The sequence below is a fragment of the Castor canadensis genome, chromosome 1 (genome assembly GCF_047511655.1).
Source record: "Castor canadensis chromosome 1, mCasCan1.hap1v2, whole genome shotgun sequence".
NCBI lineage: Eukaryota > Metazoa > Chordata > Mammalia > Rodentia > Castoridae > Castor > Castor canadensis.
In genome coordinates this window covers 64399927-64414679 of record NC_133386.1, presented here as the reverse complement: position 1 = coordinate 64414679, position 14753 = coordinate 64399927, and the positions used below count along the sequence as shown (strand labels likewise).

Here is a 14753-nt window from a genome sequence, read left to right as displayed (position 1 = left end):
AAAGAGAGCAAAATTGGCCACTGAGTTACAGAATTTAAGTAGTTCTTTCTGACCAGTTGCCAAGATGAATCAAAGGCACGAGGATGGGGAGAACTTCGCTACTAAAAAAATAATAACAAGAGAATTAATTTTAAAAACAATTCACAAAGATGAATAATAGAATTCAGTGTTAATGACAGCCTCTTTTGAAGAGTGGTTTGCAATATTTTAAAAAAATTGTTGTGGATGTGTACTCTGGAAAAAGCTTGGATAAATTTATCAGTGTTATGTGCTCTCTTCTCACGAACTCATCATGTACTGTGCTACTTTAAGTATAGTTCCAGGTTGTTCTTGGACTTACTTAAAGTCCATTTGAAGGAGTTTAGGTCACAAAACTTCATACTTCATTAAAGCACCTAGAAAAAAAAGTCTAGAATAGAACTTCAAAAATGAAAATTTTCTAAATATAGTGGCCCTAATCTAAGACTTTTTAACTAAATCATGGATCTTTGTTACATTTTTCTCAAAAAATAGATTGTCTTCTAATTCCCAAATCTTCCAACTTTCATTTTAAAACTACATTCTTCTGCCATTACTCTTTTAAAATAGTGCTCTTAATTAATTAGTATCATCACAAAATTAAGCAGACAAAGGCATTGTGAAAAATCATTTGAAACTAATGCAGCTAAGCCATTAAAACATTCTAAAAAAGTGAAACTACTATTACAAATTTCCAAATTCTGCTACTATTCCCAATATTTAATGTAAATATTTAATACTTATCAGTTAGAAGAAAATTTCCTTTATATCTTTATATATTTCATACTTCACATTAGTTTTTCTTTCAGTCATCACTGGGCATGATGCACAGCTGGCCAACATCTTCTGTGTAATACTGCTAGGATAGGTACTGTTTTTTAATCAACTAAAATATGTGGATAATAAGTTGTTTTGATTGTATATTTAGTCTTGATCAGCTTCTAGAAGATTTTGCTGTGATTTAAACTCCTTGAATTTCAGCTTACGAACCAGTTTCTCTGGAACAAGCAAAACATGTTAAAATAGCAATTACTTCCGTAATTGCAAATAGCTGAAAGTTCCTGGATTTTTAATGCTCTTATTCTAGGTTTGATTTTCAATATGTTTTTGATTGCATCCCCTAAATGTCTTTGCATTTTCTTGTAGTTACATATATATTTTAAAAACATGTTTATAGTTTTAAGCTCAACAGAACAAAATTTTAAAAAATGAAGTCAGATGGAATAGAAAGGCTGTGAACGAAAACATTCTCCAATTTTTAAGGTGCCGTATCTCCTTTTAAAGAGTTTCATTAAAATGGGAACACTTTCCTGATCATGTTATGTTCATTTTTAAATTAATATGTTAATTAAAGTAGATTCTTTGCAGACTCCATCAAATTATATTTAAAAGTGCTAAGCTTCATTATGAAAGGAATCAGTTTTTTTCTCTTCACTCCACTCCTTTCTTCTTCAAATATGGCTGAAAGAAGTTTTCATATTTCTGTGTTAGTGAGTATTACTAAGGTGTTGATCCTTTCAAGTACAATGCAGTATCCAAAATGTTTCTCAGCGACCACTTTTTCCTCAGTCATAGTAGGGTGCTCAGGGTGGCATTTGCCCTCATCAGAGGTTTTCTCCCCAGTCTTCTTCTGTTTCCTGATAATGACCCTATGTATTGATTTCATGACTTCAGCTACAATTACTTTCCCTTGAGACAGTGTGTTTTTAACTCAGAGACCTTTAATTTGACTTGAATCAAGATACTAATTAAAAATAGGAATTCTCAGAACTATTTTTGTGCATTTTTCTCATAAGTAATGTACATTGCATACTCAGCTGTTGCAGCAGATGACACAAAATCACAGTTTTACAAACACATGATAAACATAACGCAACAATATTAGAAATCAATAGTGTGTGTTTTATTTTATACTGTATCTAAAATATACAATAGGGTGGCTTACATAAATCATTCATTCCCAGTCATGATTGATGACCTCATAACTCATGAGTGACGGGGCAAAGCAGAGCCTCAAACGAGTTATGAAATGTCATCAATAACAAGTGGAAACAAATGATTTATCCAGTGTCACAGCCCATTGTATGTTCAGTTCATGCAACAGCAGTTAATGATAAAAACACCCCAATGGGTGCAGCTTTTATTTTATCTGTCATATATGCACATACTCTTCCAATACTATTTTACACTAGGTTAGTGCTTATTGGCCATGAAGAAAATGATCAAGGTTGAAACAGAAATGTGGGTTGATGGAGAAGATATGGTCTTTATATATACAAATCCTTTTGGAATCTCCACTTGACTAGTCTCCTCCACTTTTTAAAATATCCCTTTTCTAGCAATGAAAACACAGAAAAGAATGTCTGCTGCTATGTAATTCATATTCTTTCTTGTGCAGTTAATATTCTAGGGGAGAGAAGGGTTAGCATTTAATTTTAAGTTAAAGGGCATTACATGACTTTAACACTATTTTTCTCTGTGTATGTTTTCTGAGTACATGACTTAAGCTCAAGAAATTTTATATTCCTATATTCAAATACAGTAAGAATCTGACTATTAAACTATTTGTATTTTTCAACCTCATCCTATCTATCCTATGTATATTTGGAAGACCTGCAAGTTTCACATAGAAATCTTCATTTATTTTTTGGGTGGTATTGGGAATTGAACCCAGAGCTTCATGTTTGGTAGGCAGATGGTGTACCAGTTGAGCCACTCTGTCATCTCTTCACAGAGAAATCCTTTAAGTCCATTTATATACTCATTGTATATTTAGTGATGTGGTTCATTGAGGTTAGGGATATTGATGGCCACTGGAAGTTTACTTTTGAGGTCAATTTGATCAGGTTCATATTCCAGATTCAAAACTGATACTAACTTCTAGAAAAAAGATTCAATTTGAAGAGAATTTCAGATTTCTCCTTTTGAACTGAATTATGATACTCTCCTTAAATATTTATAATGCTAATTCACAAATAGGTGCAGAATCTTACTAGATAGAACTTATCAAGTGAATTATGAGGCTGTAATATGTGCATCATGTGTACTGATTATTGAAGAAAGTTAAGCAGATCTACCTTCTACCTGAAATGAACAGTTAGACAAAAGGTAAAGTGATGGTTAGACATAAAGATATCTTTGTGAGTTTTAGCATTTATACAAAATGCATTCAATTTGTAGGCATTGTATGCAAGCAAATATGTCAAGTTCAATAACTCCTGTTTGTTTTCTCCAGAATATAACTCCAAAATGTGCTCGGATTCAGTGCACTTCTTCTAATACACATTATCATCATTGTGTAGTCTAAGGAAATGACTTTTCTCTCTTGAACTATCTACTGAGGAAGCTTCCAAACCTGATCTCTAGTTCTTCTGTTTCATCAACATTCACCACATAGTAGCCTTGACCTTTTAAAAATGCAACATTCCCTGTGACAGCTCTTTAATGTCTATGCAATACATTTAGGATAAATCTAAAACACTTACGTATGTAGGTGTTTATGTATTTATTTATTATTTGTTGTACTAGGGATTGAAGTTAGGGCCTCACACTTGCAAGGCAAACACTCTGCCTCTTGAACCACGCATGCAGTCCTTTTTGGCTTTAATTTGTTTCTCAGATAGGGTCTCCTACTTTTGCCCTGACTGGCCTCAAGGTTTGATCCTTCTTTCTCTGCCTCCTGAGTAACTGACATTATAGGCATATACCAGCATGCTTGGCCTTAAAGCCCTCTATCTTGATCTATAATTGGCTCTATATAACTACATCATTGTATAAGTCTCCAATCTCATCTACTTTGTTATCTTTTTCACTTTAGCAACTAATTCTTATTGTATTTTCCTAAAGGGGCTAAGCTCCTTACTGCTTTAGTGCATTCTGTTGTACTTCTGATTGGAGTTTCTCCCCTTTGCACGATTACAGCCTGCACATCATTCAGATTTCTCTTAAAATGACTTTCTTAGAGAAGTCTTTCCCGAATTCTGATTTTAATTAGGTCTTATTATAATCTATCATTCTATTTTTCCTTTTTAAAGTCTGACACACTTTTAATTTTCTATCTATGTGATTATTTGTTCAATATGTCTCCTCATTTAGACTTTAGGCTCTATAAAGGAGAACACAGCACACATTCATTGCTTTTCCCCAGTGTCTAGTACAGTGCCTGACACTTCACTTAATAAACTCTTAAGAGTTTTTAGAAAACAGAAGCTAAGGTTTGAGAATGATGTAATAGAAAAAGTTAATAACTTCATTTGAATAAGTCAAGTATTGATAAACTACTATATGAAGACTGCAAACCCCAATGCTTTGGAGATTTACTGATAGGTATAAGAAGTTATTTTCACCTTTAGAAAACTGATACTAAGTATGAACATCTAAAACCACTTCAAGTATTTATTGAATAGTTGTGGGTAGGGAGGTGGCAGAACTAACTCTAATACTTGATAGTGATATAATTTCTTGATACTGGTGAATTTGAACCTTAAAAATGTGAAGACAAATTATAGTTGGGAATGAAGTGTGTATTGTCATTACCCTTGTTGAGCTGTGGATGTAATTATGAAGACACAAATTACTAGAAAGCTTTCATGTGTTACTTGAAGGTCTGCTTTTCCTAAGTGAAACAATTCTTGATTTGAAAAAATCTAAGATTAAAATTCAGGTTTAATTTAGGCTGATAAGCTTTAAAAAGAGCAATGACAGTGATTCCTTATCAGCAATACATCTTGATATAACAGTCCGATGCACAGAAATATAAAGGTAGAATAGATACCTTCAAACAGTTTTGTTTACATACTAAAATGGTTAATATTAATAATTATGATTAAATCTGAGACTCTTTTTAATAAGAGTATAGTATTTGAAATCAGTGAGATAATTACTTTTGCTTGTGCTGGTTAGACTTCTGTACCTAGAGTTGTGATTTAGTTCTACCACAGAATTATTGGGTTAAAAGATATGTGGGTGGAATATATGAATTTGTGTTTAAAATAAAAAACAACTCCTAGATAAGCATTTGGACAACATAGAGCCAAAGCATATTAAAGAACAAAGAAAATGTCAATAAATGGGACATAAAACTGTACCTTGGCTGAAGAGTTGGAGTTGGGGATGCTTAATCTGGAAAAGAGACATAATTGTCTTAGAATATTTGAGATAGAAGAAATAATATGACTTGATATCTATCCTTCAGAGGGCAGAACTTGGATTGAAAAGTAGAAAATTCAGGTGTTATGATTTGGAATCTGCATGAAGTTTTATCAACTCTAAGTACTATTCGTGGACTGGGTCACCTTGTAATTGCTGAGATCTCTGTTACTTGAGATTAAGTGAAGACCAAATGACCTGTAAGGGGTGGATTTATGCCACATTTCCCACAACATTCATCCTTCTCAGAGGGAGAAGTGGTAGAAAAGTTGTCAGAGTTTTCACTCATGTAAATGACAGGATAAATATATTTCCTTTCTGTGTGTGTGTGTGTGTGTGTAAATCTATATGTATCTGTGTAAATCTCCTCTGACTATTACATATATGATATAGTCTTGGTCCTGAAATGTCTACAGTAACTACTCATTTATTTTAAGGGATTGAAATTGATCAAATGAAAATATCTTGTGGGAAAGTAAGATAATAAGTCATTTTCAATCATAGAGATTGCTGAAAGAATCTTGTGTGGAAAAGCTCATTTGTGAAGGTAGTGAATGGTAATGAATGAACTGAATGAATATGAGCTCTGCCAAGCCAGTTTAGGGTTACCAAAATAGGATGCTGAATTTACAGAGGATGGGGAGAGATGGGGCATGAATACCACGGAAAGGACAATATCTTGTGGGAAAGGGGGATAGGAAAAAACTCAAATCTAAATTCCTAGGCCTTATTGTCTTGCTTAGAATCATCACTGATACTTGGTTGTTCATACTTGGTTATTAAAAAGCTCCTTTTATTTCCCCACGTCTTTTGCTTAAACCTCTGATATGAGTTTATCTAATTTAGCTGAAATTGTCCCTAAATTTTACAATAGCTTGCAATGAAATTAACTAATTCCTTTTTGCATTGGGTTTGGAGTTACTGGTGAACTGCAACAGGACATTGATAGACCAGTACCCAACTGTGGATCCCCAGACTGTGTTTATTGAATCTGTCAGCATATTTTGGAGTTTGAGATTGGACATCTATCCTTAGGATTTGGAAATTTGTATTGACCATCTTTTGTGGCTGGGCAACTCTATGTGATGGTAGCATGGAAAAGAAAAGAAGATTTTTTTATGGCTAGGTGCAGACCTGGCCCAAGCCAATGCACAGTTTCCAGTCAGAGAAAGAAACTGCCATACTGTTTTCACCTCTTTATTGGCCATCCAGACTGCTCATGTCTAATTCTGGTCTTTTGAATTCATACTTTAGCTTTAATTTTGCACTGATATCATCTGAATAAGAATGTTTGGGTCTGAGAGAAATATGAAGAAAATACATGAAATTTCCTATGTCATTCAAGAAAAGGCTCTAAGGACTTGCTCTTGTACATTAAACTGATTTAGTAGTTGCAGGGAAAGACTGGGAGGTAATTATCATTCATTATAGGTCCTTCAGCCTGGCTTTCTATGTGAGAGCTTATAATTTTCCTCTAGGTTGACCCAAGTCAGGCCTCTTGCCATCATATCTAGGAGTTTTTATTGTAGAAGTTTTCATTGTGTAGATCAAGTTAGGTTGCCCATTTATTTTAGTTATAAGGACTATATGGTCAATTAGTCATTGTCATAGTTCATTCTGATGAGTCTTTCAGCTATAATACCTATTATGGTAACCACATTCCCCTTTTCTCTTGAAGGTAAGTCTCTGCCACCTTCAGATCTTATCCCCACTGAAGTTAAGGAATCTGTTTCAATGGTAACATGTACTGCCCTCCTCCCTGCATTCAGAGCTATGACAGTGCTTTATGGGGATATTGCCGTTCATTGGACAATTCATTTGTCAATGTCTTTGGGGATGTACTTTGGGCCTGGGAGAAATAAGACAGGGTTGCATGTGATAAATTCATCCCAGCATTCCTATTTCCCTAATTCTTATATATAACTTCTATATAATACCAACATGTTTCCAGCTTCTCTACCAAATTATTTTAGGACACTAATCACTGACTTTAGGTTTCAGGCAAATAATTGTTTACATTCTGATATTTGATACAGTTTTAAGGAAATAAGCTGTGACATAAAAATTCATTCATATATTGATTATAAATGATGAACTTAAAACATAACTCCTATGTAGTACTAAAATATTGAAAAACTGTAAAGATATGTCAGGAATAGTATTTTTAAAATTGTTGACATTTCATAGGTGGTTAGGGCTGGAAGGAATGTTCATGATTGTCTAGTCTACCCTTCTTACTTCATACCGAGGGATACTGAGAAAAAAAACTGAAGTGAATTGTCCATAGTCATAAAATAGGTTAACTGTCACTCCCAAATTACAAGTCAATATTTTTACTATTCATTGCCTATCAGTTATCTCATGCTTCTTTCAAAGTATAAGGAAATCAAAATATTCAAATTAGTTTCAATATTGAAACATTTTGCTGCTGTTCGAAATGAAGATTGTGAAGAAGACTTATAAATGTTGTTTGTAGAAGATTTTGCTATTGTTTGTACAATAACAATGTATCAACCACTTTGTTTTTACTTTTTATTCTTTTATTTGAAAAATAACTCCTTTTTCATATTCATTGGAGTGGAGCAGAGGTGGCATCTGGTGATTAATTAGTTCAAAAAGTGTTAGTTCCCCATGGATAGTGTGTTAGATACTTCCCAGGTCATTTTTTAAAAGAAATCTATTGCTTGTGTTTATAGGTGGTGGCACACTGAATTTAGATTGGTTGTAAGGTATGCAATGACTTTGCTACATCTGCAAGTCTCATTACTGCTACTCCTTTGTTACAATAATCTTCAGCAACAATTAAAGTTTACATTTCAAAACAGATTTAAGAGCACTTGCCTCTGAACCTTTATTGTCTTAAACTTTTTTTGCATTTTGCTTACGTTTTTGTAAGAACCTGTATCATTTGGATATAAAAATGTTTTAGCCTAAAGTACCTGGAGAAGTTGTTCTTTTCTGAACACTGAAGAACATTGTTAGGTGAGTTCTGCAAGTGGTTGGCAGCATCGTATCACAGCCATTCAATTTAATGCCTGAAGTGCCCCCCACAATGTTGCCACTCACTTACATAGCACAGATATTATGGTGCTATTTTTTGTCTTTGAAAATTGTTACTCTTGATCTTGGTACTAAAATAAGAGCTTATCCAATATCCAGTGAAGCTAAGAAATTCTTGGCAGAAACCTTGATGGAAGGACAGAGAACATTTTGTATGAATGCACTCAGAGCGTCAAGTGAAGATATTATCAGATGTATTTCATAACAGATTTGGCCTCTACTAGGTTTTAGAGCACTAAAACCAAGGGCAAAATTTTACTTGCTTCAATGTAGCAGGAACAAGTGTTGAGTTCACTTATAAAGACATACTATTATAGGTACGGAGAACCCTACCTAGAAGGGTCCAGTAGTGAAGATAACACATTTTCCTTAAACACCTTCCATATGACTAAAGTTATACAAGGTGCTCTGGGGAATCAAGAGGAGAAACAGAAAAGGTGATGGCAGCCTGCTAAGGAAAGGTAAAAACTCTTATTGACCATTTTCCTCAGCTATAAGGAAGAGTGAATTTGAAGTGCTGAACTGTAAGATACACTCCAAACAATTATGAATGCTAGTGTTCCAGTTCTCAGAGAGCTCCAAATATGACTATCAGTGAAAGCAAAATTAGACCTTTATCATTTTTTGTCTTTTTGTTACTACCTAAGAGAGATCTCACATTTAATCCTTTCCTGTGTCTATTAGGCATTTATTGAGGTTCTTTAATTATAATCTCAAGAGTGTCAAGTAAATAAAGACTGCTAATATTAATTTTTAAGTGTATCTCTGTTTCTTAACCTGTGAGGAGTTTATCTTTCCTTTTCTTTGGAATACAAAGTCAATGTCTCAGTTTTTAAATTTCGTTTTATGTTTCCATTTTAATGATGATTCATTATTATAGAGTACAAATTAATTTCACAAAAATCCTTCTTACACTGAAAAGTGAAGAGATATCTGCGGAAACTGTTCTTTCAGTTCATTTTTTAATTTCTCTACATGTGATTTTAATAGTTAAAGTTTGAGTTCCAGGTTGAGGAAATTTTACAAACTTTATCCAAAAATACAATTTTCCTCCTCATTACTCACAGTCATAATCACTACCATAGGCTATTTGAAAAATCATCAATCTGCATTCAGCTCTGTGCTGTGAACTTAAATTGCTTATTTACAGAATTTTACATTTATTCTGTCTTTTTCCCTCAGAAGAAAACTATCTCAAGCCCTAGAAATGTAATGAATTAACAACCCTATGAATCCCTACAAGGAAGGACATTTTAAATGACTTCTACCTTGTTTATTGTCTCTGTCTTTTGTCATAAGTGGGAACTTTTCACTAGATGGCTGAGCTATTTCTCCAATAGTTGGCTGGTACTCAGTCTTCAAGTGTAGCCTTTTGCTGTCCTGTCACCTAGTTCCTGACACTCTAACTCATAGGGCTTTAATTAGGACCACTAATTCACCAAGGCAATTACATCAGGCAGGAGGTATATTCTTTTGCCCTTGGAATAGCCAAACACAACTAACAAGCAAAAGACAGTTGTAGAATATCAAGGCATATGCTGGCATCTAAGTGACCAGGGCATCATGATGGATATTTAACTACTGTGGCTAAGGTTTGTGCTCCTAAAATGGCAACTTATACCAGGCTAAATGGCAAATAAATCCCTTATGAGCCCAAGGAGGTGCTTGTGTCTGGTCAATAAGTGTCTTCTAAGCTTCTGTGAAGGGGGCCTAGACATCTCAGTTGCTGAGTCCATAACTAGTTCTTTCAAAAGGTACTATATTCCCTCAGAAGTTAATTGATAAATGTGATAAATTTGGTGAATTAGGTAGAAGATAAACAGATGAATTTTCCCCAGAAATAAATTGATGTAGAGGCATATTGATATAGAGGTAGTCTAAACCATCATACCCACTGACTTCTTATCTGAATATCACGATAACCTGCCACACTGCTTCCATTTGTTACCCTTTCTCAACAAGTGAATTCTCTCTCTCTTATACCCAGTTTGAGATTTCTAAAATTATCAATCAGATGTAGATTGAAGTTGTAATAAAATGTCTCCTAACAAAGAAAAGACCAAGACCAGATGGATTCGTTACCAAATTCTACCAGACTTTTAATAAAGAACAAACACTAACTCTTCTCAAATTATTACATAAGGTAGCAAGGCAAGGACTGCTATCAAACTCATTCTTATAAACCCAGTATTACCCTGTTACCTAAACCTGATAAGGACACAACAACAGAAAGAAAATTGCAAACCAATTTCCTTGATGAACATAGATACAAAAATTCTCAATAAACTACTTGAAAACTAAATCCAATAGCATATTAAAAAGAACATAGATCAGATCATGACTAAATTGGTTTAATCCCAGGGATGAATGGTTCAACATATGCAAATAATACATATAATACTAAATAGAATAATTGGAAATAACATGATCAGCTCAATACATACAAATATTCTTTTGACAAAATCTATCATCCCTTCATGATAAAAGCTCTGAAGGAAGTAAGAATAGAAGGAATGTATCTCTACTTAATAAAGACTATGTATGACAAACCTATATCCATTCTTTGTCTAAACTTTTTAATCATGGCTCTTAGGGTGGTTCCATCTGCTTTAGTCTCTGCTGACCCCACCAGCTCATTAGGGACCCAAGTCCCATCTATTGTCATATTCCAGCCTATATATTGTGCTAACATTATTTATTTTTAAAACTACCATATGAAAGCATGTGTGCATTTTATAACTATGCACTTACTTTCCTTATCCCTAACTATGAATTTATGAGGGATTTTATTTTCTTATTTCTATTTCTGTTTCCTCACACAGTGCCTGGTTCATGGAAGACACTGAAAAATGTTTAGAAATGAATGAAGTCAGCATTCCTGATTTGTAGCCTAGTGCTCTTTTTACTTAACATTGCTCTTTCTCAGTTCTTACAGTGGGAAAGTGGAAGATTCTTTTGATTTACCAAAGATGCATTTTTATGATGTTTGAATTTATGAATGTTGCATAAAATATGTAGAATATTTTATAATGTTGAATGAGTATGTTTTATAACAAAAAGAAAATAATTAAAATTTCATGAAATTGCATGATTGCCACTGGCTTTTTCAGAAACATTAACCTGTGAATATGTCACCTTCTCTGTATAACCATGATGTCATACCTAAGGGTTACTTCTTTGTGGCTAAAGATCTGTTCTTATTGTTAAGCAAAGCTCTTACCTTGAAGAAAATGTTCTAATATTGTAATTGGGCAGGAACTAGAATAGGCAAAGAACTACTTCTCAAATCTTGGGAAGTTTTCCATAGGTCATGATGATAAAACTTAGTATGTATAATTAAGTTTTTGTACACTTTGCCCATGAATTCTAATTGCTTCACTATATTAAAGCAGCTTCTATTCCTTTATAGTTATAGGAACCAGAAAGAGGATATAATTGTCCTTGGAATAGAAAGAGATTCTGTTGTTTTGTAAAAGTGACATGTGGGAGGTCATGTAGATTTTGAGTGAAATTTCAACTGAAATTCAAGTTTCTTTATTCTCTTGATGTGGTACCAGATATATTACCAAGGGACTATCTTAGGTAAACTTTGATACTAAGTGTATATTTTACAGTATATAAAGAATAAAATATAATATAATTAGGTAAAATTATTTATACTTGAATTCTAAAATCTATACTTAGAAAATATCATGGGATACATGTACAGTTAGGAAGTTAGTAGATGACCATGGTTTTGTTCCCTGTGTAACTTCAAAATTTTATTTGTACTTCTTGTTGAAAGGAACATAAATTGATTTCATGCGATCTTTTCTCGAATACTTTAGACTTTTGTGGGTAAATGCCTTTATGTTAGTCAAGTAGTCATTTTCCAACTGTAACCCTGGTCAACATTAAAGAATCAGAATTTAGGCACTCAAGTCATATGCCAATAGATTTCTATTTCTATTTTTTACTTTTTAAAGTGCTGGGGTTTGAACTCAGGGTCTTCACCTTGAGCCACTCCACCAGCACTTTTTTTGGATGGGTTTTTTGAGATAGGGTCTCATGAACTGTTTGCCTGGGGTTGGCTTCAAACAGTGATCTTCTTATTCTTTGTCTCCTGAGTAGCTAGGATTACAGGCGTGAGCCACTAGAGCCCGGCTTAGATTTCTATTTTTTTTATATAAATTTCTCTTTTATATTTAATAGGTTGCTCAGGAAGACTAATTCAAGAAAGCTAACATAGTTTTCCTCCTTAACATTCAGAATGCAATTGGAAGAGAAGTAAGGGTATATGCTAAGGTTCCCATGTGGAACTTTTCTTAGGTTATGCACTATTTCCAGTGAAAACTCAAAGTTTCTTAAGTGAGAGCATAAACAATGCTTCATTATTTATCTAAAACTCTATAATAAAAAGTAAACATTTAATTTTTTAACTAGGGAAAGTCTATTTAAGGGGTTTGAACTTACTACATTTAAAACACAGAAATTTGTAACTTCTGCCAATTTACAGATGAACAAGTCTACTGTAAGCAAACTCATCCTTAAGAAATAATTACCTTAATGATACTGTTTGGCTTTCAAAATAAAGTCTGAAAACAGATAGCAGTGATTTTACATTTGAGCACTTTTAGCCAGTATAGCACAGTTCCTAATTGTTTATTTCAATGCTTAGTTGAGAGGTATGTTTGTGATGTGTTAGTCAAGTGTTGATGACTTTGTATAACAGAAATTTTAAAAGTTTCATTGAGGCTATATGTTTATAAATAAATCAATATGTTAAGATTAATGAGAATACTGATTTAGATTATATGATACAATGCCTTCTTTTATTAAATTAGCACTAGAGCAACAATAAAGTTCAGGAAACTGACAGATATTCTTATAACTTGAACATGTACATAGTAGCAAACAGTTTCTTGTAACTATACCCAGATTTCTACAGTTATAGATAAGATTCAAATTATAAGACAGGAGAGAGAGCATGGTATGGAATAGAGCTACTGTTTCAGAGTTAAGATATTCAAAGTTGTGTTCTAGTCAATGAGCTGGGTAATTGTGGGAAATTCATTGTGCTCTTTGGGGCTTCACTTTCTCATCTGTCAAATAAGAAGTTCTGATTAGTTGAACTCAAAGGGTTTGTTGTTACCTTTAAGTCTTAAAATTCTTAAAATGAGAAAAGGAACATAATTCTAACTATAAAAGTCATAGTCATTATTGTATATGACATTTATATATTCTTTTTATTAATAAAAAGGCCAATGTTCTACTATACTCTTTATTTACATGTGAAATGGGCTTTAGTATGATGTCTCTAGCTTTTTATTTTTCTTTCACAGAATTTCCTCTGGAGCCTTGTTTTTGGCCATATTGATTTCTGTATTGAAGTAGAAGATACAAACCCTTCCCGTTCTCACTCAATACAAAATAATGAGACAGATATTTTGGGGTTACTTTCCTGAATATAATGCCAAATTTGACATAAGATACGCATACAATTTATTATTGAAACTGGCATACTTTCATGAGTGAAATGGAGAGTTATAAGCAATATGACAACAATTATGTGAGGGGAGTATTTATGGGCTGCAAGAAGGTGATTTTCATGTGTTCTGTAAGGCTTCACATGGTAATCTCCTTTTTTCTCTACCCTTCTTGAGGTAGAGAGAAAAGATTTAGGTTGAATAAATGTAAAATTTTAATTCAAATATATAAATGTGGGTTTGCTTTTCATGTGGAAAACAGAATGAATGACTAAATAGGAAGGCTCAAATTTGGCTAAAAATTAAAAAACAGGCAAGTATACATAATTCAACAAACCACTAAAATATGCACTTCAGTACCTCATCTTGCTTACCTTTGCATGAAAGGTCACAAGTACCTCCTACTGTGATATGTCTACCATCTCTGAAAGAGTGATTAAATTTCAATATAATGTGGAATTGCTGAATCTAGTGAACCATAACATATATAAATTGTATTATACTTTATCAGTCATAAAGGTGTTTTAAGAATGAAACTTTCTGTTATAGGCAACAGAGACTTAAGAAATACTTGCTTTCTTTATGCTAACTTCAGCAATTTGTTTGAATGATTAAGTCAAATCTGGCATGTATTTATTAAAAGGATTCAAATGTTAAATTGGCTTGAGGGTGGGGCAAGATGGAGGATTAGAAGCTTCCTCCATTTGACTTCATACATGAGAAGAGTCAGGGTAACAAAGGAGAGACTATATTTCAAAGACAGGCGAGGAAGAGAATCAGGAATTGTGAAAGTGGTAGAAGACCAGCTAAAAAGGACTGAGAAACAGAAAGGGGACACAGAGAAAAGTAGAAAATAGTCCACAGCACCAATCCTGGCTCCCTGGTGGGGAGGGGAAGTCAAAATTATAACCACAATGTAAGTCAGGCAAACCTGGTGACAACAGACTGGCAGACCTGGCCTTAAATCCGGTGGACAGTACTTAGTTGATAGTGTCTCTTCTTGTGTGACAGGATGGAATCAGAGAAGGAAGGCATTTTATTGTTCTCCGTATATCTAAGAAC

The 14753-nt window shown here is 33.6% G+C and overlaps 1 long non-coding RNA gene across 5 annotated transcripts in view; it reads left to right on the top strand.

The window, feature by feature from the left end:
- LOC141424506 (uncharacterized) overlaps positions 1-14753 on the top strand; it is a 690552-nt gene that overhangs the window by 232107 nt on the left and 443692 nt on the right. The window lies entirely within an intron of this gene.